Source organism: Canis lupus, chromosome 17 (genome assembly GCF_003254725.2).
Source record: "Canis lupus dingo isolate Sandy chromosome 17, ASM325472v2, whole genome shotgun sequence".
Classification (NCBI taxonomy): Eukaryota; Metazoa; Chordata; class Mammalia; order Carnivora; family Canidae; genus Canis; species Canis lupus.
Window position 1 is genome coordinate 5,858,249 of NC_064259.1, and position 24,052 is coordinate 5,882,300.

Consider the following 24,052-nt stretch of genomic DNA (forward strand, 5'->3'; position numbering starts at 1 on the left):
GTTAGCAGCTTCCTGGCTCCGCCTGCCCCTCCCTCTCTGATACCTGCTCCTCGGTGAAGCCACAGCCGCAGGGCGCCCTGTCTTCTGACCCTGGCCTCATGCCCTCCCCTCCACCCCATCCTTGCAGAGTCCCACCCCGGCACCCAGGACATCATGGGGGCCTGACTGGCTCCCCCACCAGCCTCATGTTAGCCTTCACTGAGCCTCAGACAGGGTAGATGGCAAGTAAATGTTTATTGAACAAACAGATGGATCTTTATTACTTCCCTCCAGGAACTCGCTTGCCCCAAACACACAGCCTGTGACAAAACAAAGCCTAACCGGACTTCTTGCTTGATTCCAGTTTGCAAGCTGTGTGCATTTCCATGTCTCTGAACCCGGCGCCTGGCATTCCCCGTCTTCCCTCCCTCATCACACAAGAACTAAGCCTCGGCTTAAATGCCACATCCTCTGGGAACCCTTCTTTGATCCCCTCTTGTTCATACAACGAACATTTCCCGAGTGTCCACCCTGGCTTGGGCCCTTTACTGGGCCGAGAACAAGTGAGAACAGGCAGGAAGGGTACCTGCCTGGCCCCTCGAGGAGCAGCCAAATGCCACAGGGATGTGTGCCCCCAGCGTCTCCTGGTACCTCTGCCAGAGTCCTTTTTCGAAGCCATTTCCCTCCTACATCCTTTAATTACAGATCACACGTGTAACACGCATGCACACAAGCGCAGCTTCTGAGCAAGCACTGAGTCATGCTCATTAACCCCCATACTTAGAAGGACAGGTTCCTCCAGAAAGGTTTGTTGAGGTTTGTTGAACAAACAAACCCGAGAAAGACACAGCAGGGGGATCTAGGTGAGGCTAAAACTGAAAGCAGACACCCAGTAAAGCCACGATGAGATCCCCCCACACACGTCCGAGCGTGGCCCAAACCCAGAGCGTTGACAACGCCAAGTGTCGGCGAGGACGGGGAGCCGCAGGGACGCTCGCTCACCACGGGCGGGAATGCAGAGTGGTGCGGCCACTTTGGAAGACAACTGGGTGATTCCTTACAAAACTAAACACGCTGTGACCGTAGGATCCAGCAGTCACGCTCCCGAAGGAGTTGAGGACTTGCATCCACATGAAACCTGCACACGGATGCATAGAGCAGCTTTATTCCTAATTGCCCAGGTGCAGAAGCACCCAAGCTGTCCTTCAGCGGGTGAGCAGGTAATCACCTGTGAACCACCCAGACAATGGAGTAGTAGCACTAAAAGGAAATGAGCCAAAAAATAAAAATAAAAATAAAAATAAAAATAAATAAAAAAATAAAAAAGAACAAAAAAAAGAAATGAGCCATAAGCGGTGAGAAGACTTGGAGAAACCTTAAATGCGCATCTCTAGGTGAACTAATCCAATCTGGCAAGACCACGCGTTGCAAGATTCCAACTACGTGACATTCTGGAAACGGTGAAACTGGATTCAGTGAGAAGACCCATGGTTCCGGGGGTTGCGGGGAGAGGGGAGGGATGAATAGGCACAGAGGGCTTCTAGGGCCGGGAAGCTACTCCGGGGGGCCTGACAATGGAGGACACACGCCCTTATGCCTTTGTCCAAGCCCACGGGACGTACAACCCTAAGAGCAGACCTCGACGCCGACCGTGGACTCTGGCTGATAATGCTCGCCGTGCGTCACTGTCAGTCCGTCAACTGTTTAAGGAACGTCCCACTCCAGTGGGGGAGGCCGTATGTGCGTGGGGGCAGGACGTATGGGGGAAGTTTCTGTACCTTCTTCCTAATTTTACTGTGAACCTAAAACTGCTCTAAAACAAAGTCTTTAAAAAGTTTTTCAAGAATAGCATCCATCATAATAGAAGCCACACTTTGCCTTACTCCTACCAGTGACAAAAGCAAGGTCCCCAGTTATAAACGTCAGAGCTGGAAGCGCAGCAGCTTCACCTGGCTGTGAGCCCACACTCGCTCTGGCACCAGCCCGTCGGCAGACGGGGCAGCAGGATCTGGAGCTGGCCTTCCCAGGCTGCCGAGGGGCTCCAGCTACCCAGGGGTCCTGGGGCAGGTCATGCCAGCCGCCTACCACCCACAGGGGACTTCACGAGACAGGAGCTGCTGAGAGCCCTGGGCCATGGCGTGGACCCTCAGCAGCCTGCAAGGGGGGTGACATCCCGCACAGAGTGAGAAATGGGACAGCACAGGCCGTGGAGTCCGACTGCTGGGTACAGATACGGGCTTCTGCCTCTCGCCAGCTCTGTGACCTTGGGCTCGTTACTTCACTCTTTTGTGCCTCAGTTTCCCCATCAGTAAAATGGGGTCATCACGCTTTCTCCGCCGTAAGACTGCTGCGCCATTTAGATAAGGTGATACGTGCAAGCACTCCGTGGAGCAGGGGGGAGGACGCCTGCCAGGGGCGCCTGCTGTTCTTACAATCAGCTGTCACTTAGCAAGCACGGTGCCAGACCCGCTGTGTTCCTCAGCTTACCTCATCCTCACCCACCTCCAAGGAAGCATGACAGGCAGTCTCTGTGCTCAGAGGACTGTCCCAAGGCCACCCAGGTAATGAGAGGGATCTGGACCCCAGTGCCCTGCCTGCAAAGCTGCCATATCACCCGGCCTTCTGGGGTCAAAGTTCCCCGCGGAAGACGCATCGGCCCGCAGTGAGCAGCCCGCCGAGCTGGCTGGAACATTCCTCAGATGGTTGTGATCTGGGCACAGTGATGACCTGGCTGCAAGAGGGGGGCCGAGTAGGGGGTGGGCTGGACAGAAAAGCCTCAGGTAATGTAAATGGAAACTCGAGCCCACAGCCCTGCACCTGGTGTTTTTGCATTTCCCAAGACAGCTGAAGGGATTGTGTATGAAGCTTCACACCACAGAGGAAACCCATCTGGAGCCATCAGGGCAGCTGGGCCGGGTCCCAAAGCCGCCTCAAGTCCTGGCCTAGAAATTTGGTGAGTGCGGGAGCTTATTGGAATGCTGCCCCCTCGGGTCACCCGGAGCCCAGCTGGAGTGACCCTGACCTCAGCTGAAAGGGGGTCTCTTCCCACAGGGCACTCCCACTCCAGCCTGGGGGATCCCTCTTGGCTCCAGGGAGGCGGGAGCAATGCCCTGTCCCCATAGGCTCCCGGGGAGTCAAAGGAAGACCCCAAGGCCACTTGTCCAGGCTGCACGGAGCTGTGCCAGGGTGGCCACCCCCCGGGCCCCCTGTGTGTCTGGCTCCTTCTGACACCAACTGTGCAGGCAGCACACACCAAAGACACAGGCATCCTGAGGGAAGCGGTGCTCACACCGATTACGTAAGCTGCCCAAGGTCACATCTAACTGGAAGAACCGGGACTGGACCCGGGCCCGACTCCAAGGCCCTGGCACCTTCCCTGAGCCTCTCTGAACAGGAACCACAGTTTGGGGAAACCAGCCCGAATATGTCGCCGGGCACTGGCCACCCCCCAGCACAGAGCGCGAGCCTTGGCGCTCCGGGGAAACCCCAGACACCAGAAGACCAGGTCCGTGGCCTCGAGCTACAGTGAGTTGTGGGGCAGCAGTGCAAGAGCACGAGCGAGCGAGCCAAATTCCTGCATCAGCAGGGCTGGCCCAGCTGTGTCAGACAGACAGACAGGCACGTGCAGCGCGGTCAGGGCCGGTAAAGCTGGAGGAGCCCTCAGCAGCTGTGCGGGTGTGGGGTGCAGTCGGCCCGCGCGATGCCCGCCCGAGGTGGCCGCAGGGGACGAGGAAGTCCAGTGGCAGGCGGGCCGAGCCAGGACCAGGCCCCCCAACACAGCTGCAGGAGGAAGGTGGCCAGGAGGCCCTCCAACCCCAGTCAGAAATTTTTATTTGAAATGAGAGGCGGAGGGAGAGCGCCCTGCAGGGACACACACCACAAGGGCGCTGGGCAGAGGCGGGATCTCGTGGCTCCGTGTGTGTCCCTGCGGGCAGCAAGCACGCAAGGGGTTCAGAGGACGCCCCCCGACTGCCCCGCTCTGGTAAGCTGGGCGGCAGTGCCCCAGATCGGTGTCCAGCCCCACTGTATCCGGGCCTGGGCCCCACTGCCCCCAGTCCCCCGAAAAGGTATGGCCATATTTGTTTGACTTACCTATTTACCACTCCCCCCAAAACAGACTCATGCCCCACAGGTGCCCCAGTTCCACAGGCTGCTCAGACTTGAGTGACAAAGCCCACCCCCCGTCTCCTGGACCCCCTTCCAAGAGGTGCCCCAAGGAACAGCAACGGGCCTGAGGCCCTGACGGCCACTCCCCCAGGAGCACAAGGCTCAAGGTCCCAAAAGGCAGATCAAGGCCGGAGGTGGATAAATGGGCTTCAGGGTCAAGAACCACTCACCACTCCCCAAGTCCACTCACGGCGAGCGCAGGCACACAGGACCCCTGGCTGCCTCTCCAACCTGTCCCCCCCGAACTGTGCCCCCCCGGCCTGCCACCCCGCCTCCAAGACTCTCCCTGTCCCTGCACTCAGGGTCCCTGGTCGCCTGGCGGATTCAGAGGCCACGACCTCCAAAGGGGGTGACAGCAGCCCAGCGAGCAGCCTCGAACTTTTGCTCCGACACCAGCCCTGCGTCGTCAGGCAAACTGCCAGGAGCGGCACCCACAGGGGAAACGGGCCAGACAACATGAAAGCGACAGCAAAACCAAAATCGGGTGGGTTATTTTTATCGTGCTCGAGACTCGCAGCGAAGGCCCGGGCGGAAGGGGCATCCCAGGCGCATCCCCGGCGTCGGGCAGGTTTCCCTCGCCCTCTGCCTCTGCCTCCTCCTCCGGCCCCCGCGCCCCCTCCTCGGGAACCGGAGAAAGCGGATCGGGTCGGAGCCAAACCGTCCTCGCTCTGCCTTCTCCACAGGGAAAACTAATTAGTCGCCAAATATTCAGAATGGGTAATTGCTACCTGAATTAATGAGGGCAAACAGCCGGCAAGAAAACAGTGGTTTACTATTTCTGAGAGCTCCCTCCACCCGGCCCGGCTCTGCTGGGGGCGAGCCGCTGGGCTGAGACACGCCTCCCGCCGGCAGCCTGCAGAGCGGGGTTCGGGGTTCGTGCAGCCCCGCTGCCCCTGCTCCCGGGTCACCCCAAACACCTGCATGGCCAGGAATCTCCCTTGGTCTGATCCAACACACAGCACCCGTATGCACACTCACACCAACGCTCACAGCACGCATACCACACCCGTGCGTGCACCACACACACACCACACACAGGCATGCACCACCCAGGCCATACATGCTCCCACATATGTGCACACTCACACCAATGCTCACACACTACATGCATGCGTGCACCACACACACCACACACAGGCATGTGCCACCCCCACGCCATATGTGCACACATATATGCACACACTCACACAAGTGCATGTATGCACACAAACATCACACACTGGCATGTACCACCCACGCTATACGTGCACACATATATGTGCTTACTTACATAATTGCACACACACACCACACAGACACGCACCAACCACACCATACATGCACATATATATGTCCACACTCACACAATGCACCACCCACACTCATGTGTGCACCACATGCACACACAGGTATACACCACCCACACTGTACCTGTACACATACATGTACACACACAAATGCACACAGCACATGCACCACCCATGCACACGCACCACACACACCACACGTGGATGCACACACGTGCACACAACACACACCAGGAACGTCCAAGGCTTCCAAGGAGAATGCATCAAACCAGATCCTCACGCAGGGTTTTCACCAAGTTGCTCCAAGTCCCTCAGCTCTGGCAAGGGGGGTACGTAGGCCAAGTGGAGGGCGTGGCAGGCAGAAGGAGGGGAAGGAAGAGGGGAAGGAGAGATGAGTGGGGCTGGACACAGACCTGGGCACTGCCACCCAGCTTACCCAAGGAGAAAACAAGGCCCTGGGAAGGCCGCTGCAGCCCCAGTCCGCCCCCACCCAGCACAGGCTCCAGTCACACCCAGAGTGCCGGTGGGGAGCCTGCTCAGCCCCACCGCGACCTGCTGTGCGACCTCGGACACATCGCTTTCCCTCTCTGGGCCTGCATTTCTGTCTGTGCAGAGACCAAGTGACTCGGTGCAATCATCAGAGTTCTGAGGCACTGCCCCCCAGAAAGGCTTCAGTCAAGTCTGGGGTCCTCACGGTGTCCCCCTGCCTCAGCCCCTCCCCCAGCCCGGCCGGAGCACTTACCGCAGGACTTCCCCTGCACTTGGCCACCAGTAACTTCCTCTGGGGTGGCCATGGCTCTCCGGAGGCGTCCCAATGTCACAGGCAGCTAAGGCCAGGGACATGCAGGCCAGGCCACCACCGAAAAGCCACACAGGGGATTCTGGGCTGCGTCTGCAGGGCCTGCCGGTGCCAGACGTGCATCCAAGCGAATAGCCACGGAAATGGAGTGTGTCCGCATACACGATGCATGCAATTTGTCCTTCACTTTCTGTATTCAATGAGATGTAGTAAGCAGCTCCCGGGGCTGGACACGGACGCTTCTTTTGCTAACAGACCAATGATAATTCTATCGGCGGCTGGATCACAGATCTAAGTGGATCCCTACTCAGGCTATTTTGCTGCAGGTTCTTCCAATCGCTGGCTTTTAGTAACACATCTACATCGATCTTTAAAGGTTCCCATGTGCCTAGAAACAAAGTCTGGCACTCCACACACCGGGTGGTTAGTCGTGGTCACTCCCGGGGCACGGGATCAGGGAAGGCAACTCAAGCTTTTTGTAAGCAACATGCAGTCACTGTTTAAACCTCTTTAGAAGTGGTTTTACTAGCAGGTTTGGATCTGGCGGGAGCAGAGGCACAGAGGCAAGGAGCAAAGGGGGAAGGTGGAAGCGTCCGGCGGGAGGAGAGGCCGGAGCCACCACTCTGTTCTGCTGGGGCGGCTCTCCCTGGGCTGGCGAGGACAGGGCCCGGCCTCAAATCCTGCCCTGTGCACTCACCTGGCACCTGGCCGTTGATGGGTCTCTAGGGCTTCCGTCTCCTCATGTGTAGAACGGGGTGCCCAGCCAGCAGGTCAACAAGATCAACAGAGAACGCCTGGCACCCAGGGGCCGTCATCAGCGTCTGTCCTGCCACCTTCCTCCCTGCTCTGGGTCCAGAGAAAAAGAAACACTGACTCTCATGGCTGCTCCTCAAAGTCTTCCTTCCCCTCCAGCCTCCCCGAAGGTTGCCAACGCCATCTCAAGGCTTACTAATCCCATGGCCTTCCTCCCAGAGACAGAGGACCCCCTAACAATGCTGCATCTTTGGGCACAAATGTGAGCATGTCTAGAAGTCCCGAGATGATTAATAATTAGGACAACCCTCCTTTGTCACTAGCGATATATGGCCATGAACCTACAGCCCCGTGTTTGTTTGTTTGAATTTATTTTTCCAGGAAAATGCGGTGAGCCCAAGAACACAGAAACAAGCCACTCTGGGGTTGCCCAAGGGTGTTCTTAAAAATCCCAATGGTGCTTATACAGTTCTGTGATCTTCCCCTTCACGTGGACACGCGTGAGTCAGGAATCAGGACTCCCGCACATATACAGACAGGAAAGGAGGCCTGGCAGGCAAGAGGGCACAAGGCGGCAGGCCACCCATCAGCCCACTGCAGTCCCCGAATGCTCAGCAGCCCAATGGCCCTGCCAGGATCCATGGGCATCTACACCGAGCCGGGCCGCAGACTAATCCCAGCTCACCTATGGCCAGGTGACCCTGGGAATCAATACCTGTAGCCGAAAGGCCCAGCTTCCTCCTCTGTAAGGGAGCACCTCTCTCCTCCGGGGTTGTCAGGGGATCCCATGGGGTCAAGCTGACCAGCCAGTGGGGTAAAGGCTGATGTCACCACGTTCCTGCAGGTGTCCGGGGGCTGTTCTCAGGGGGCTGTTCTCATGGTCAGATGAGCTCATGTCTGTGAAAGAGCGTGAGGATTTGAAAAGCGGGGCCTTTAGTCACCCCCTGGGAGCCAGACCTGTGTCCCCAACCAGCCGGACTCCGCAGGACTGGGAAGGAAGCTGCCCAGAATCCAGAATGGCTGGAAGTCACCAAAGGCTCTACAATGATCCTGCACACCCTCGACCTGCCCCCTACCCCCTACCCCAAGAGCACGCACGTTCTCCAGGGGTCTCAGTCCAGAAATCCGGGATTAACCTTTGGCCCTCTCCCTGGAGACACTTCGAACACTTCAAGGGCCTCACTCCACACCAAAGACCACGGCACTTCCCACCACATCCTCACAGCCAGCAACCTGCAAACGGCCGGCCAAACAGCGCCCATCACACATGACCCGAGAGCTCAGCTCTGACCAGCGAGCCACTGGCGCCCCCAGACCCCGTGCCCCAAATCCACTGCAGGGGCAGGCGGCATGGCTCCCCCAGGGGAGGGGCTGAGATGGCTTCTGTCTGGGACTTGCACCTTCACCCCATTCAGCGAGAGCTGTGTCTCTGGAAGCCTCTCCTCCACTTTCTGACAGGCTAATGGGTTAAACATTTTTAATTTTAGAAATAACTGCGAACAACTGAAGAGCCCACACTGGCTCCGCGGCCCCCAGCGCGTGATCTCTCCATGCACGGGGAACAACAATATTTTTAGGCCTATTCCAGTTACCCGCCCCGGCCGCAAATGAAATATTAATGAAAGGTTATGCTCGCAGCCTTCAGAAAATGATTACTCGAGACAGCAATTATATTTTCCCCCTTTCTGTGTAATAAAACTGCACCTCACTGCGCAGTAGGAATTAATAATTCCGAGCCCTGTTGTTACCGGGGCGGCATCAAAGCGGAAGGGAAGGCATGCCCACGAGGGAAAATACAAACACGTTTAGACCCACAAAGAAAGTGGGTGACTTCAAAAGAGCAGGATTCTATATTCAGGGCTGGGATCATTTCTCAAGGTCGTTAACTGCTCTAGCCGACTGAAAGAGTGGCCCAATTACAAAGCACACCGAGAAACAGAAATTAGAACAGGACATAGCGACGGCTCCAAGTCTGGGTCACTCAGCAGGGCCCATGGCCTGGCACGGACCCGGAGCCAGTGGGCCAACTCCCCCGAATCCTTCCAAGGGCCTCGAAAACTCAGGCAGCCAGCTGACTCCAGAGCCAACAGTTCAGTAGCTTCCCAGGCAATTTCCACGTGAGAAGAAAGAGGACACCCGAGAGCCCGGAACAAGACTAGCCATTTATTGAGCACCTACTATACGCCAGGTAAATGCAGTGAGGCAGGAATTCCCAACCTCACTTGATAGATAAAAGCACCAAAGCTCCGAAAGATTAAACGATCTACGCGTGGGTACACGGTAAATGGCAGATTTGGGGTCTGAACTGATGTCAAACAGGGTCAGAGCAAAGAACAGGTCTGTCCTGTTCACTGTTGGGTCCTCACGGACCACCGTGCATGGTGCATGGTGCCTGGCATGGAGTAGGTTTAAGGAATTTATCTAACGAATGAATTTAGAGGAAACTGAATCGAGCATCCATGCTTGGAAGGCAAAACTCTGAACCTTCTCAACAGACTTTAAAGAAAAAAACAGTTGTGACTTTATTTATTTATTTATTTATTTTAATATGGAACGCTTGGTGAATCTGCGTGTCAGCCTTGTGCTGGGGCCACGCGGATCTTCTCTGTATCACTCCAATTTTAGTCTATGTGCTGCTGAAGCGAGCACGAGAAACAACAGTTGTGACTTCCAGTGAGTCTCAGCGTGGAGGGAACGGGGTAGGTGGGGGAAAGGGTAGGCACGCGATCTGGCCCATCCCGTGACAGCGGGCACCCATCGGTGCCCCCCCCCCCAGCACATGCTCTAGTTTTACCCCTGGAGGCGCTGTCAAATATTTTTCATGCAATAGAAGATAATCGTCCGCAAGATCAGTGGTATCTGGTATGAAGCAATTATGGTTTCATTTTGTTTTGTGACCATGTGAAAATCAGAAATTTTTCATGACACTCGCTCCCTTGAGGAAGCGATGACTGATTGCGCCCTGCCCCTCCGGGTGGGGGGGCTGCCCACCGCCCCGCAGCCCTTTAGGTAACTCTGGGACAAATGAGAAAAACCTTCAGGCCTTGTCTTAAGAGAACAAGGTCGCAGGTCGCAACAGAACAGATACTTGGGTAGCTGCGCTGGAGCTTCAGATCATGTGGCCTGGAGCCCAGGGCCCAACCAGCGAAGGAGAATCTGCTGACCCCACTGGAGGTGGGAAGAGCTGCTGAGGCAGAGGGAACAAAGCTGTCCTGGGGTCACTGAGGTGGGGGGGAGGGCTTCCCCTCTGATGGGGAAGAGCAGGGGTTCCCAGGAGCTATGCCTGTGGAGAGAAGGGCCCAGGGAAGCCAGGAAACAGCCAGCGGGGTCATGGGCAGGTTCCTTGGGCCCCAGGATTCTTCTGGAAATTGCAGCACCTCTGTGTGCACGTGGGGAGCTGGGGCAGCCCCTTGTGATCTGAAAGTGGGGGTAAGGGGTAGAAGAGCATGTGAGAGGGGTCTGTGGGAGACCCTCGGGCAACCCGCCGGCGCTTCAAGCACACGGGCCCACGGGTGGACTGAGCGTTCCTTAAAGCACACAGGCGGGACGACGGAAGCCCAGTCAACGCCCAGGGCCCAGGCCGGCGAGAGGCTGGGGGGCAGCAGGCAGAGGAAGGGACACCTGTTTGCTGAGTGTCTGGTCCGTGTGGCCCCGGGCACCAGGCCTCGTGCAAGGTACAATGTCAGACAACGCACACCCAGCCCGTGAGCACCATGCCATCGTGTGACAGACGTCGGTGCAACCCCAGAGCAGCCAGATGCAGAGACAGGGCCCCAGTCTTCCTGGGGAATCACGAGGGAGCCATGGACACCCCCTCCCGGGACAGTGTTTGCACAAAGGGCTCGGGGGAAGGGTACTGTGGCCCCTGAGCTGCCTTCCAACCCAGGGCTCCATGAGACCCCCGGTGGCCATCCAGACCCAGGACAACCCACGGAGACGGAGACGCATGAAGAGCACCACAGCCCGGGGGCACTGCTGGAGGGAAGGGGGAACCGAGGGACTGCTGCGTCCAGAAAAGAGACAGGGCGTCTGCTTTTCCTGACACCAAATGAATCCACAGCCACTCAGCCTCCTTGGTCACACGTTCCTGGGGCCCGGGAAGCCACTGCCCAGAAGTGGCAAGGCCCCAGTCGCCTCCTGCCCTCACCTCCAGTCCTTCCCTGCTGGTCACGGCTTGGCCAGGGAGGCCACAAAGAGAAAAGGCACAGCCGCAGAAGGGAGGAAGAGGGGTGGCAGGCGGCCAATCCGCCCCAGGGCACCCAAGGGAGCTGGGTCCCGGGACCGAGCAGCCCAGGGACACCACTGACAGCATGACAGCCTGGGGAGGCCCCCAGGGCCCTCACCGCCCTCCTGACCTGCCTCTGAGTGGGGGCCGGGGTCCAGGAGGCAGAGGACAGGCAGGAGAGGGCAGGCAGGGCCACCGGAGCCGCTGCAAGGAGCACTGCAAGGAGCACCGCCGCAGGGGCTGACCAGGGCCGGGCTCCGGGGCTGGGATTACGGAATCGCTGGCCTCGGCCAGTGCCCACCACAGGGCCCCGGCCTCCACAGGCAACTGTGCGGAGGAGAAGCGGGAATGTTCCGAGAACCTGATCCTCCTGCCCTTTTCCAGAAAATTGAGGCCATTTCCCAGGGAGGTGGAAGAAGCCAAGGAAGCTGTTCCCTGCCACCGGGGGACCCAGGGCACCGACCCAACCACAGGTGCCAGCGGTGACCACCTGCTCGGTCCAGAGGGCAGGCAGTAGGTCACCCAGGAGGGCAGGGGGAAGGCGGGGTCCAGGCCGCCCCAGGGTCGCAGCAAGCACCCACCCCCACCCACATCTGCAGGGCAGCGCCCTTCCTCAGCAGGTGCCTGCTGCTTCCCCCACCTGAGGCCTCCCGCCGCGCGGGAACAGGATTGCCGGAGGACAGGGGCACACCTGAGCTGCGCCGCCCTGCCGCCCCGCCGCCCGGCTCGGGGTAGGCAGCTCCTGCCTGGGAGGAGCCCCCGGGGCCCGGTCCTGGGGAGCGGGGCGCTGGGAGGACGCCCCCGCCCAGGCCGGCCGGAGGGCCGCGGGCGCCCCGGGCACAGGGGCCGCCGAGCGCGGGGCGGGAGGGGGCGGGGGGCGCGGCCCGCGGGAGGCGGATTGAGGAAGTTGGGGTCAGGGCTGCAGACAGGAGCCCTCGCGGCTGAATTCCCCTTCCAGACATCAGAGGCAAAGAGGAACACGCACTGGGACCACCTGCGCCGGCGCTTCCCGCTCGGTCAGAAAAACAGGTCGTCGCGTCGCCCGCGCGGCCGCGGGGTCGGTGGCGCCGCCGCCCCAGATCCACCGCGGGGGGAGGAGGCGCTGCTGCCCCGGGGCGGTCCGGGGCGGGGCTCCGCCAGGCCACGCCCCCTCGCGCCCAGGCCACGTCCCCCCGCCCCGCCAGGGCCCACCCCTCGCCCCCAGGCCCCGCCCCCGCCCCGGCGCCTGCGGGTCCGCCTCACCTGCGGGTCCCGGACCCCCGCCCCGGCCCCGCCCCCGGGTCCGCCCCGTTCCCGCCTCCCCGCGCCCCCTGCGGCGGCCGAAGTCACCCCAAGTTGTCGACGTCCGCTCCGTTGCTCAAGACGCTTTTAGATGAAGCCTGTCAGCATTCCTGGGCGGATAGGACGTTTCTTGTCTTTCCACCGCCCCACCCACCTCCAGGCGCCCCAAACCCCACCCCACCCTCGCAGTTTGTGCAAAGCTCCGACCCGCTGATCCCACTCGGATGTGCTTCAGGCGGCCTCCCGCGGCGGCCTCACCCCCGGACCCCGGGCGGGGGGGAGGGGCGCCCTTAAGGACCCGGACGGGGCGGGCGCCCTTAAGGACCCCCTATCTACGGGGCGGGCGCCCTTAAGGACCCCCTATCTGTGGGGGGCACCGAGCGAGGGCCTGCACCCTTCCGCTCCCTGCAATGCCGCTTCCCCCATGCCTTCCCCTGCGGACTCTCACCACCCAGCACCGGAACCCGGGCCCTGCCTTTGGAACGAACCCTCCTCGCCCCTACCCGAATTGTCCTCTATCTGCAGGGCGCGCTGAGCCCTCCCGGGAGCTGCCAGGTGCCCTCCCAACTGCCGTCCGGAAGGGCGGCCCAGCCGGCCTGGGTGCCCCGAATGTGTGCTGGGCGGCAGGCAGAGCTGCGGGAAAGCCACAAGACCCTGGGAAAGGTGTGCCTGGAGGTGGGAAGAGCGAGCCCTGAGGTCGGGAGACCCTCGTTCCACATCTGCCCGCGGTGCCCTCTGGTTGTGCTTAGGCAAATTCCTCGTGCCTCAGTTTCTTCAGCTGTAAAACAGGGACAGTAATCACTATCTTGCAGACCTCCTATGAGAACTGGAGAAAGCGTGGGCACCTATGGGCTCCCGGGGCACCTTAGCCATAATTGGATACCCAGGGGGGATGAGGAACACAAGCCCTGGACCCAAATTACCCGTGTCAAACCCCCCAGCGCCACCCCAAGTTTGTTGTATAATTTTGTACGAGTTTCCTTCCCTTTCTGTGCCTTGGTTTTCCCGTCTGTAAAATGGGAATAATATGCCTAACAGTAGTGAGGTTTCTGTTGGGGGAGCAGGGGTGAAAAGTCCCTTGGGAAAGACTGGTGGTGGCTGCGCAACACTGTAAATGTAATTAATGTCACTGAATTGTGCACTTAACACGGGTTCAATGGAAATTTTTACATTATGTATATTTGATCACGATTTTATAAAATCAATAATGTAATATGCCAAGAAGCAGTGAATGATAGGACATGAGGTATATCTCAATAAAACGATCTTTAAAAAATAAAAGTGGGGATACCTGGGTGGCTCAGCAGTTGAGCCTCTGCCTTTGGCTCAGGTCGTGACCCTGCGATCCCGGGATCCAGTCCAGCATCAGGCTCCCTGCATGGAGCCTGCTTCTCCCCCTGCCTCTGTCTTTGCCTCTCTCTCTGTGTGTGTGTCTCTCATGAGTGAATGGATAAAATCTTTAAAAAATAAAAATAAAAATGCATGAAGCTAAGAATGTTACCTACCTGGGAGGGTTGTTGGAGGGGATTAAACGGGTCTGTACAGTACTCAGAACAGTGTCCAGCACTGCTCCTAAATACTCAAGCAGTGTTGGCTACCTTAGTAAATAGACATCATCCATCATTTAATCTTTACAAGAACCCTATGAGTTAAAAAGTATTTTTACTCATTTTATGGGTAAGAAGATTGATGATGTGTATACATACAGACACTTCCTGTTGGCTTTTGGTTCTGTTTCTCCAGAGAACCCGGACTGGTCCACGTGGAACCAGAGTACCCGCTCGCTGCTGTCATAAGCCCCCACCGCAGCCAGAGCACCTGAAATGTGCCCTGGGCCACACCTCAGCAGCATAAGCTCAAAACTCCATCACTTTCCCGAGGAAGGAGAAGCACAAGTGGGTTTGGGGATCTGTGAAAGTGTGGGTTTTCTGGGGCCTTTTGCATTTTGTTTTAGGATCCTTTTTTTATTCGTATTGTACAAACCACACCGAAATGTCTGAAAATTCCACTTCTAAGTTGGCTGTGAGTCACCTGACATGGACAGTGGTAGGTGACAACTGAAGATGTTGATATTGGAGAAGTTATCCCGCTCAGAAACAGAAAGATCACTGTGCTGAAGGTGCCCTGTTAGTGATTGGATTCCTGGCTACTTAACCCCCCAGAGATGCCACTGAACACTTCTAGAAGCTTCTGCTCGTGATATCTGCTCCCATACCCTTTCTTTTTTCCCCCCTCTGTTTTCTTTTGGGTTTTTTGGTGGGTGGATTTAGATTTTTTTTTTTATAAGTTTAACTTTTTTATTTCTCTGCAGTGTTACATTATTTTCAGGTGTACAATATAGTGATTCATCACTTCGGTATATCACCCAGTGCTCATCACAAGTGTCTCCTTCATCCCCACCACCTAGTTAACCCAAACCTCCACCCACCTCCCCTCTGGTCACCATCAGATCGTTCTCTGTACTTAAGAGTCTGTTTCTTGGTTTGTCTCCCTCTCTCTCTCTCACTCTTTTTCCCTTTGCTTGTTTGTTTCTTAAATTCCACATATGAGTGAAATCATATGGTATTCCCACACCCCTTCTTCAACACAGCTCTGGCCTCACAATAGGGGCCTGGCCCTCAGCTGCTGGCAGAGCAGGAGATGCTGGGTTCCAAGGAAGGGGCTGACAGCTCTCAGAGGCCGGGGAGCAGAAGGGCAGGCTGGGAGAAATGGCCCATCCTCTGTATGGATGTCCGGATCGGCTTTGCCTTGCGTCTTCCTAAAGCTGACCTCCTATTTGACCCCTAGGGAGGCTGGGGTAGATTAGATCTGGGTGAGCCACAGAGATCACAGTGCCAGGGTACAGGAGGCAGGACTTGGGCCCAGAGTCAGAAGATGGAGCAATGGGTACAAAGCCAGAGGGGCTTCTAGTTAGTTTGTTTACTGCTCAGAACAAGCATGGGAAGTGAGTCCCTGCAGAGTCAAGGTAGAGAGGGGACTGCACCAACCAGGCGGCAGGGAGGGCGCAAACAGACCTGGGCATGCTGGGGGCAGGGGGAGCAGCCAGTCACTTCCAGACAGAAGTCAGGGGCTGGACCCCACAAGGACAGGGAGGGTGGTCCCAGGTCAAGTCACCTCCCTGGAGCCCCAACAGCTCATTTCAAACCAAGACCGGGCATAGAAGAGCTCAAGACAGCACACTGCAAACCTTAAACCCACCCCAAATTTGGGGTACATTTGCAATCAAACCCAAAGACCGGAATTTGGAAGATCAAAAAACTTGACACGTTTACCCAAAGTTGCTTTAAAGTCAGAAAAAAATGAGATTTGAGAGCAGATCATGAGCAGATGATGCTCTGTGTGAACAGCAGGATTCTGAAGGAGGAATGCACTCCTCTCTCAGGCCACCCCAAGGCCCCTGCAGCACTGCCTCCTCCCAGGGCCGAGGGCCCAGGTGTGAACCCCAGACAGCTCCAGACATCCGCCCACCCCAGCTGGAAGGGCACGTCTGACCCTCTGGGGCTGTTGGCTTCACTCTGGGCTGAACCCAGCCAAGACCAGAAGGAGCACAGCGTGCTGAGTGCACACCAGGGAGGGGAGGAAGTAGGCCGTCCAACTTCTGCTTCCCCTCCCCCACCGGCCTTCCTGGGGGGTGCTGGGGAGCCCGGCTTTCCCCTAAACACTCTGCCTGCGAGGATGCCAGGACGGATGACGAGATGACACCGATGACACCAGCAGCAGCTCAGTGGCCCAAGTTCCCTGCACTCCCAGATCCACCTGTCCGCTTGCCCCCCCCATGTCTCATCAGTGTCCTCCAGCCATGACCCCTCCCTGGACTGCAGTGACCAGTGGCCCCAGAGCTGCCAGTGGGGGGTGAGGGGGAGCCTGGGGCTGGGGCTGGCATTCCCAGGTGCAATCGGGGAAGCCCTCGGGGCCTCTGTTCCCTCCCATAAGCCAGGCTCTAGTCCTGACCTCTGCCCATGTCTCCCAGTTCCAGCAGCAGAACCAACAGCTCGGAGGTAAATACCGGTTTGGCACGCTGCACTAATGCCTTGTCCCTCTAATCCTTGAGCCAGCTTGGTGTAAGGTCATCCACATCTTCCAGATTTGGAAACCAGAACCCAGAGAGGTAGCCAGTCAGTGTCAGGGCCCCATCCGAAGCCAGGTCACCTGCCAGTGCTCGTGCCCCCCCCCCCTTAGAGCCTCTGGCCTTGAGCGGGAGCCCACCCTCCTCTGTTCAGGGTCCCACTGACTGTCCCAGAGCCCCCATGGAGCCCCACAGGCCCTCGGGGCAAAAACCTCTGGAACGATTCAGCCAGAACAATCTTGCAACCCAGAATAGGACTCTAGCAGGAGAGAGGCAGAAAGATGCCCAGGCCCCCCGCGAGCCTCTAGGCTCCCCTTTATCTGCCCCCCCTCAAAGTCTGGTCCCCTTCTGTTTATCTAACAGTCGCTTCATATTGGGGGGGGGGGCTGCAGGTTGAGCCCCCTGCCTGTCCTAGCCCGCTGGGCCAGCTCACTGTTATTCCCATTTCGCAGATGGAAAACTAAGGCGTGGAAAGGCTGCACGGACCCCCCAAGCGGGGGGATTAGTAGCACTAAGCACCGGAGCTGGGACTTGAGCCCAGGCCTGTGGCCCTGCAGAGAGCGCTGCCAGGTGAGTAGGGTCAGTGGGCCTCCTGCTTCTGGGACAGCCTGTCTTGCCTTGCCCTGGGCAGCAGCTGAGCCACGGGCACCGCCTCCTGCAGTGTTGACTCCTGAAGGGCAGCGTAGCGCCTTTTGGACTCTAAGAAATCGCATCCTCATCTACCTCCTTGGAGCAGTCGTGGGAGAGCTGGTTCACCGATGTGTTGACTCACACTTGAAATCGGCACCGGCCACAGCCTCGCAGGGTCATTAGGCCACACACTCTAGCCCATTTCCTACAACCCCAGAAGAAGCTCTCACATAAAGCCGTCGGGCCAGCTGGCTGCAGCACAATCTAAGCTAAGGAGGCTTGCCTGATAGCTTCAGGACACCGGGCTGCTGGGGAGATGGAAGGCGTCGCTGCCACAGGACCGCAGGCGTCGCAGGAAGGGCGGGCGCTCAGCGCAGACATTATTTAATGCGATAACAGAACACGTACATCTTTCAACATCTGCAAGCCGAGAGGTCACAGTGAGGATGAGTCAAAGAGTGAAAGTGGCACGAAGGCTCCCCTGAGAAAGGACGCCTGTCCCTTGCTCTTCAGCTGGCTGCCCCAGAGCCTTCTCCCTGCCTCGCCTGCCTCTGTCACAGGCCTTGTGACAGGTACCGTCTCTCCCAGCAACTCAAGGTTCTTCACACCGCTTTCTGGCTTTCTGGAAGGGTTTAGAGGGAGTTGTTGCGTGTGCTTTTTAACGTTGTGATTCTGTATTGCTGAAATCTGGCACTCAATAAAATAACCGTGACTGTTTATTTGCCATGAGTCCTGATGTTCTGGAAGCTTCCTTCTTCTAAATGGAAGTTGGTTCTTATAAATATTGGGTTAATTAGCTGTGCTATCTGAAATAAATCATTTGCTGTCGGTTTTTATGGCGGTTAGCAGTTTGTGAAGCAATTTTTACATATATTTAGCCAGTGGCTGGAACATTATCAATGCGTCTAAGAGTTTATGGAATCGAGAATTGAGTTTATCCAACATGATGTTCACAAGAGCCCATGAGGGGTTAGATTTTTGTTGGTGGGAGGGGCTGCCTTTCTTAAATGAAAAAATCCCGTATGCCCCATAGTGAGCAAATTTGGTCACTCCAAATGTCATACCATCTCCAGAGGACTTGCCACCCCACGCTCTCCAGACGTAACAACAGTCTATGGTTTTCTATACATTCATCCACAAATTTTTTCATTTACACAAACACCTACAAATACCTCTTTGCAAAGAATAGATGTGTATCATCATCCCGAGTTTTTGCCTTTTCGTTTAAATCAAATAACATATCATGTCATATTGTCCGTACAAAATGTGCCTTACTATGGCAGCATAATATTCCATTTTGCTGTAAAGTGAACAACCTTGCTCACCGTCTTTGCTCGCGTTGCCAGAGTATATTTGCAGGATAAATCCCCAGAATTAGAAATGGAAGCCTCAAAATATATGCCCTTGTGACGATGATATTCGATGTAAAATTACCAACCAAATAAAATGAAATCTGGACCAAATTATGCAAGTCTGAGGCCCACCACCAACAGTGGTAGAGAACCCTACTTCTTCACAACCTTGTCAGTACCATGGATGGCCAAACTGGCTCGTCTTGGCCAGTGTGATTGGTAAAGAAGGGCATCTCGATCTGATGTGCATTTATGAATCCGGGAAGAGGAGCATCTTTTCACGTATTCCCAAGTTACTGGCTTTTCATTTTGAAAAGTATGACTAGGTTCGATTGTCAAATATTCCTCAGCATAGCTGGGGAGCACACACTGCTGCCCGATGACAGCTCCAAGGTAGTAGTAACTCAGGAGAATTCCAACTTAATTTTCAGGCCAAAATGCTTTCTACTAAATCGTTCCTCACACGGGGCATCTGAAAGGAAGAGAAATGGCATTGACTTGCCTGGTAACTGCACTGAACACTCTCTCTTCCCTTTCTTCCCCAAAAGAGAGGGGCCCCAGTCACCCACATGTCTGCTCACCTTCATCAAAGGCACCTCTTTGGGAGAGCAGAAGAAATTGGGGGTGGAGGGGGATGGCCTTTGGAATCACCGCGTCTTCTCACCCCAACCGTGCAGGATTTGCCTCCTTTTGTTTTGTTTGCCCTGCTTCTCCTTTTAACATTTGAATTTCCACTCCACCTGGGTGATAACATTCACGTGGTTCAAAACTCAAAACAATATAACCAGGTAAACTTTGAGAACTCTGCTTCCACCTCATGCCTGATTACCACCTCGGCTCCCCCTCCCCTCCTCGTTCCTCCCCTTATAATTTCTCTTCCCTTTATAGTTAATAACTTCTATCAATGAAATCTAAGATTTCCTCTCATTTTCCAAATTTCAAAATATCTACTAGTGCATTGGGTTTTTCAGATGATCTTTGACTACTCCACCTCACCAGGCTCCATCCAGAAGGCACTTTCTTTCTTTCTTCTGGAAAACCCTGGAAGAGGGACCTCCAAAGTCCTGCCCAGATGTAAGAGCATGGGATAAAAGAAGAGGAGCCTTGGTTCAGCAACTATGAAATATTATTTTATATTATATACTTTATATATAATATTGCACTGGGTGGTGGTGCAGTCGGTTGGGCATCCAACTCTTGGTTTCAGCTGTGGTCGTGGTCCTAGGGTCATGGTTCCGGGGTTATGAGATTGACATATGACTCTTGGTTTCAGCTGGGGTCATGGTCCCAGGGTCATGGGCCCAAGGTCATGAGATGCAGCCCTACATCAGGCTCTGTGCTCATCGTAGAGTCTACTTAAGATTCTCTTCCCCCTCTGCACCTACCCCTTGTTCTCGTTCTCCCTCTTTCTCTCTTTTATCTCTCTCTCTCTCTCCCTCTCTCTCTCTCTCTCTCTCCATGGGTAAATAAATCTTTAAAAACAACTGTTGTAAGTGCCCATAGTTCCCAGCAGGGAAATTGTTACTTGGTGGCTGGGTGCCTCATCCCTGACAGCATTCAAGGAGACGCAGTCAGGGACACTGCCGAGATTTCTACACTTGTCAGAAGAAAGGAGCACTGCTTCTTCCACATCCACAATTCCATGCAGAAATCCACTCGTCTGCTTATTCAGCAGGCATATATATATAGAAAGCTTCCTATATGCCTAGCAACGTGCTAGGAATCACCCCGGTCCCATTTTGGCTTTCGCCAAATCCCAACTCTTTCCTGCATTCAGCAGGTTAGAGCCTGACAGCACATACAAGTCCAGGGCTGGCATGCTCAGCTGGGCAGGTTTTGTGACGCACAAATTCCCCAGCTACACGGAGGCCCTGACTCAGGCAGATAACCAGTTAGCAGACAGACAGACACATGCAAAAAAAAAGACCGTCATTAGATGCGGTGCAGGTGGGGAGCAGAATGTAACAGGAACAGAGCCTCGAGAAGAGGGCTCTTGGCTGAATCCTGAGTGATGGCCTCTCCTCATCCACATGTCTGAGTGGCCTCCCTGCTTATCAGGAGCCAGAAAGGTGGGATTGATGGCTCTCAGAAGGGACGGGCACTGCTGGATTCTGGGGCTGTGATAAGAGACGGGCCTTCTCTTCTGCGCTCTGCCTCTGACTGACTTTGGCCTTAGGCAGATACTCGGCTTCCCTTCCACAGCCTTCTCAGTGACCCCTGGCCCTGTCTCTCAATGACTCCCGACCCTGTCTCTCAATGACCCCTGGCCCCATCTCTCAATGACCCCCAGCCTCGTCTCTCAATGACCCCCTGACCCCGTCTCTCAATGACCCCTGGCCCCTTCTCTCAATGACCCCCGGCCCCATCTCCCAGTGACCCCTGGCCCCTTCTCTCAATGACCCCTGGCCTCATCTCTCAATGACCCCCGGCCCCATCTCTCAATGACCCCCGGCCCCTTCTCTCAATGACCTCCAGCCCTGTCTCCCAATGACCCCTGACCCCGTCTCTCAATGACCCCTGGCCCCTTCTCTCAATGACCCCTGGACCCTTCTCTCAATGACCCCCGGTCCCATCTCTCAATGACCCTTGGCCCCTTCTCACCTTGTGCAGGTGTCCAAAAATATGCACAGGGCTCTAAAGACTCCCTAAAAATCCATCCTCAGATAACATTCTATCACCCAGACTCCTGCCAAAAAAGAAAAAAAAAAGCCATAATTTTATGAGAGTCTCTCCAAAGATAGGTGAGATTCTAGCTGTGTGGAACCTGGAAGGCCAGAGGGAGAAATCCCAAACCACGGCAGAGCCTATGGTCCATCGAGATTCGTCCCACATTGAGAATTTGTCCCAGGATGCCATAGAAGGCACAGGCCACGAGCCATGGAAAGCACACGGAGGCATGTAATCTGGGCAGGGGCCATGCTAGATGATCTACGTCCACTATTCTATGTGAGAGGTTTAAAATCACTGTTATGGGCTGAACCGTGTCCCTAACCCCCACTACCTGAGAATGGGACTATATTTAGAGAGAGAACCCTTAAAGAGGTAATATAAGTAACTTGAGGTCATTACAGTTGCCCCTAACCGGATATGACTGGTGTCCTTATAATAAGAGGAAATAAGGACGCCGAACCACACAGACCACGTGAGGACTCAGAGAGAAGGTGGCCATCGACCAGACAAGGAGAGAGGCCACAGGTGACATCCTGACCTCGGGCTTCCAGCCTCTACAAGTGTGAGACAATACATTTCTGTGTTGAAGCCCCCAGGACGCAGTATTTAGCTACGGCAGTGCTTGCAAACTCATAAACCATTATTTATCAACTCCACATTTTTCATCTTTTTCGAGCAATCCGTGGCTGCCCCTTATACAAGTAGAGTGAAAGTCCTTATAAGAGGCTCCCACATGTGCACAAGCACAAATACACGCCTGCGCCCATCCCTCGGGGAAGACAAGTCTGCTCCGACCAGTTCAAGCACTGGTTACAGTCCACGGAAAGTCCTGATTTATGCGTCACCTTAAGAGAGCTGAGCTCTTTGCAGTGTGACAAGAGGGGCTCAAGTGTCAGCTGACCGTGTGACTAAGCAGTCTCCGTGTGTTTCACCTTTTCCTTCTCGATGCCCACTTCCACCTGCCTTCCCTTCCCAGGGAGAGCTTTGCCGTGGCCACGTATTCAGAGGAGATAATAAACCTCCCTTGCCTTTTCAATAAACAACGCCACGCATGTGGCTTCAGGAGCAGATCTGTGCCATCCACAGAATGTGTGCACACCTATTTCCTGCCAGCTCCGGGTGCTCACGTCTGGTAGCTGCACCAGCTGGCTGGGTGGCGTCCACGCGGGCTGGGTCCCCAGTCGGGACCCTGGAGAAGGCCCGATGGAGTGGGGGTCCAAGCTGAGCCAGCACCTCCTCTGCAGCAGGGCAGAGAGCCCCGCAGCTCTTCCCAGAGCTCCCTTCACTTCATTTTTGTCTCAAAAGAACACCTCAGCTGCCAGGAGCTCAGAAGGGGCCAAAGGATTTGAGGCCACGTTCATTCACTGCTAAAGGCTGGTCTTTTCTGCGAGAAGCCTCTGTCCTGCAAGCAAGGGTCACAGATGAGCTGAAAGTAGATCCACCCACCAAAAATAGCAAGACGTTTTGCCACGGCCTTTTCCCCTGTTAAAGTCTCTACAGATGTCATTGGGTCCACCCGACAATGTGGGCATCTTCCTGTGTGTGTAGCTGTACCTGATGAAAACCGTTTCTCCATCCAGTGAAAACCCTTGAAAAAATAATACACCATAAGAAAATAAATCTTTCTTTTTCACGATGTTATGTTATTGAAAAAATAACAATAAAATGAATAAAATAAGAATCCAAGACTAAAATTGCCCTGCAGCCCATACCTTAATAAGAATTAATGTTTCTCTTTATTCACATTATTCTCGTCCATATGCACACTGAGTTTTCACATACCAAAAAAAAAAAAGACATAGTCAATAACAAGTAGTTTGTTTTTTCTCTTTGTAACAAATGTTTGCTTGGAAGAACTTGCGGGTACTAATACGAAAATGAGCAGAAAACACAAAGGGCGTGAGTCGCGGAGTCATCAGCTGTCATCAGACGGCCCAGGGCCTGAGAAAGTCCCTGCTGTGCCCGCTTGTCACACTCGAGGCAGGTGTTCACCACTGGATCCAGAACTGTCGCCAGAGTCTCTTACGACGTGGTCCACATTCGGCTTTCCAAGGCGTCGTGCCAAACATCCTCCCGCTGGATTATAAACCGAAGTTGCTAAGCCTGGCCCTACTTGAGAAAAGTTCACCCCCCACATCAAAAATCTTCCCTTGCGTGCGTCCCTCCTTCACCCATATCTGCTCCGCATGAGTCATGCGGCCTGCAAGCAGCTCAAGAGGACTAGAGGGTAAGTCTCTTCCTTCCCAGGACGAGCGGTTCCAAGGACTCTGACCTCCAGCGCACCGTGGTGAGCAGCAGCACAGAGCCCGGGCAGGGAGGGCCCGGCCGATCCTGCAGCCTCTCCCCGCGCCTGCTTCTGGCTGGAGCTTCCCTGGGAGAGGTTCCCTCCGGCTCTCGGCTGTGGTGCAGACAGCAACCTGGCAGTGAGGACGCGGCCAGACGCCCACTCACCCACTTGCTCCGCCCTCGGGCTGCACAGAGCCCACCCGCGTGCTCCTGGCTCCTTGGACCTTCCCGAGTAGGGGGCTGCAGCCCAGATGCCTGGCTCCATGCCACACTCCCAGACCCGCTCCAGCCTCATCCTTGGGGACTGGTCCCCTGTCTCCTGTCCAGGCCAAGACCTGCTCCAGCCTCATCCTTGGGGACTGGCCCCCTGTCTCCTGTCCAGGCCAAGACCCGCTCCAGCCTCATCCTTGGGGACTGGCCCTCTATTTCATGTCCAGGCCAAGTCTTCAGCATGACTCAACCCTTAGCTTGACAAGAGCTCCCACTACAGCCCCCAGACTCCTCAGAATGTGGGGACCACAGCTCGGAATGGGAAGGAGGTAGGACAGTGGGCCGCAA

General features: G+C 55.7%; 1 long non-coding RNA gene and 1 other non-coding gene across 3 annotated transcripts; both read right to left on the reverse strand.

Annotated features, from left to right (window-relative positions):
- Nucleotides 1-4,746: 4,746 nt before the first annotated feature.
- On the reverse strand, nt 4,747-12,665 carry LOC125752777 (uncharacterized). 2 transcript variants are annotated; one of them, XR_007403057.1, is made up of 3 exons: nt 12,539-12,665; nt 7,700-7,881; nt 4,747-7,077 (listed from the first exon to the last, which is right to left on the reverse strand). It is a non-coding gene; the product is annotated as an uncharacterized LOC125752777 (long non-coding RNA). The 2 variants fall into 2 exon arrangements; XR_007403056.1 differs by lacking the exon at nt 12,539-12,665 and adding an exon at nt 12,195-12,294 and having other exon boundaries at nt 4,748-7,077.
- Nucleotides 9,527-9,633, reverse strand: LOC112665177 (U6 spliceosomal RNA). Its single transcript, XR_003140268.1, has one exon. It is a non-coding gene; the product is annotated as a U6 spliceosomal RNA (small nuclear RNA).
- Nucleotides 12,666-24,052: the final 11,387 nt, after the last annotated feature.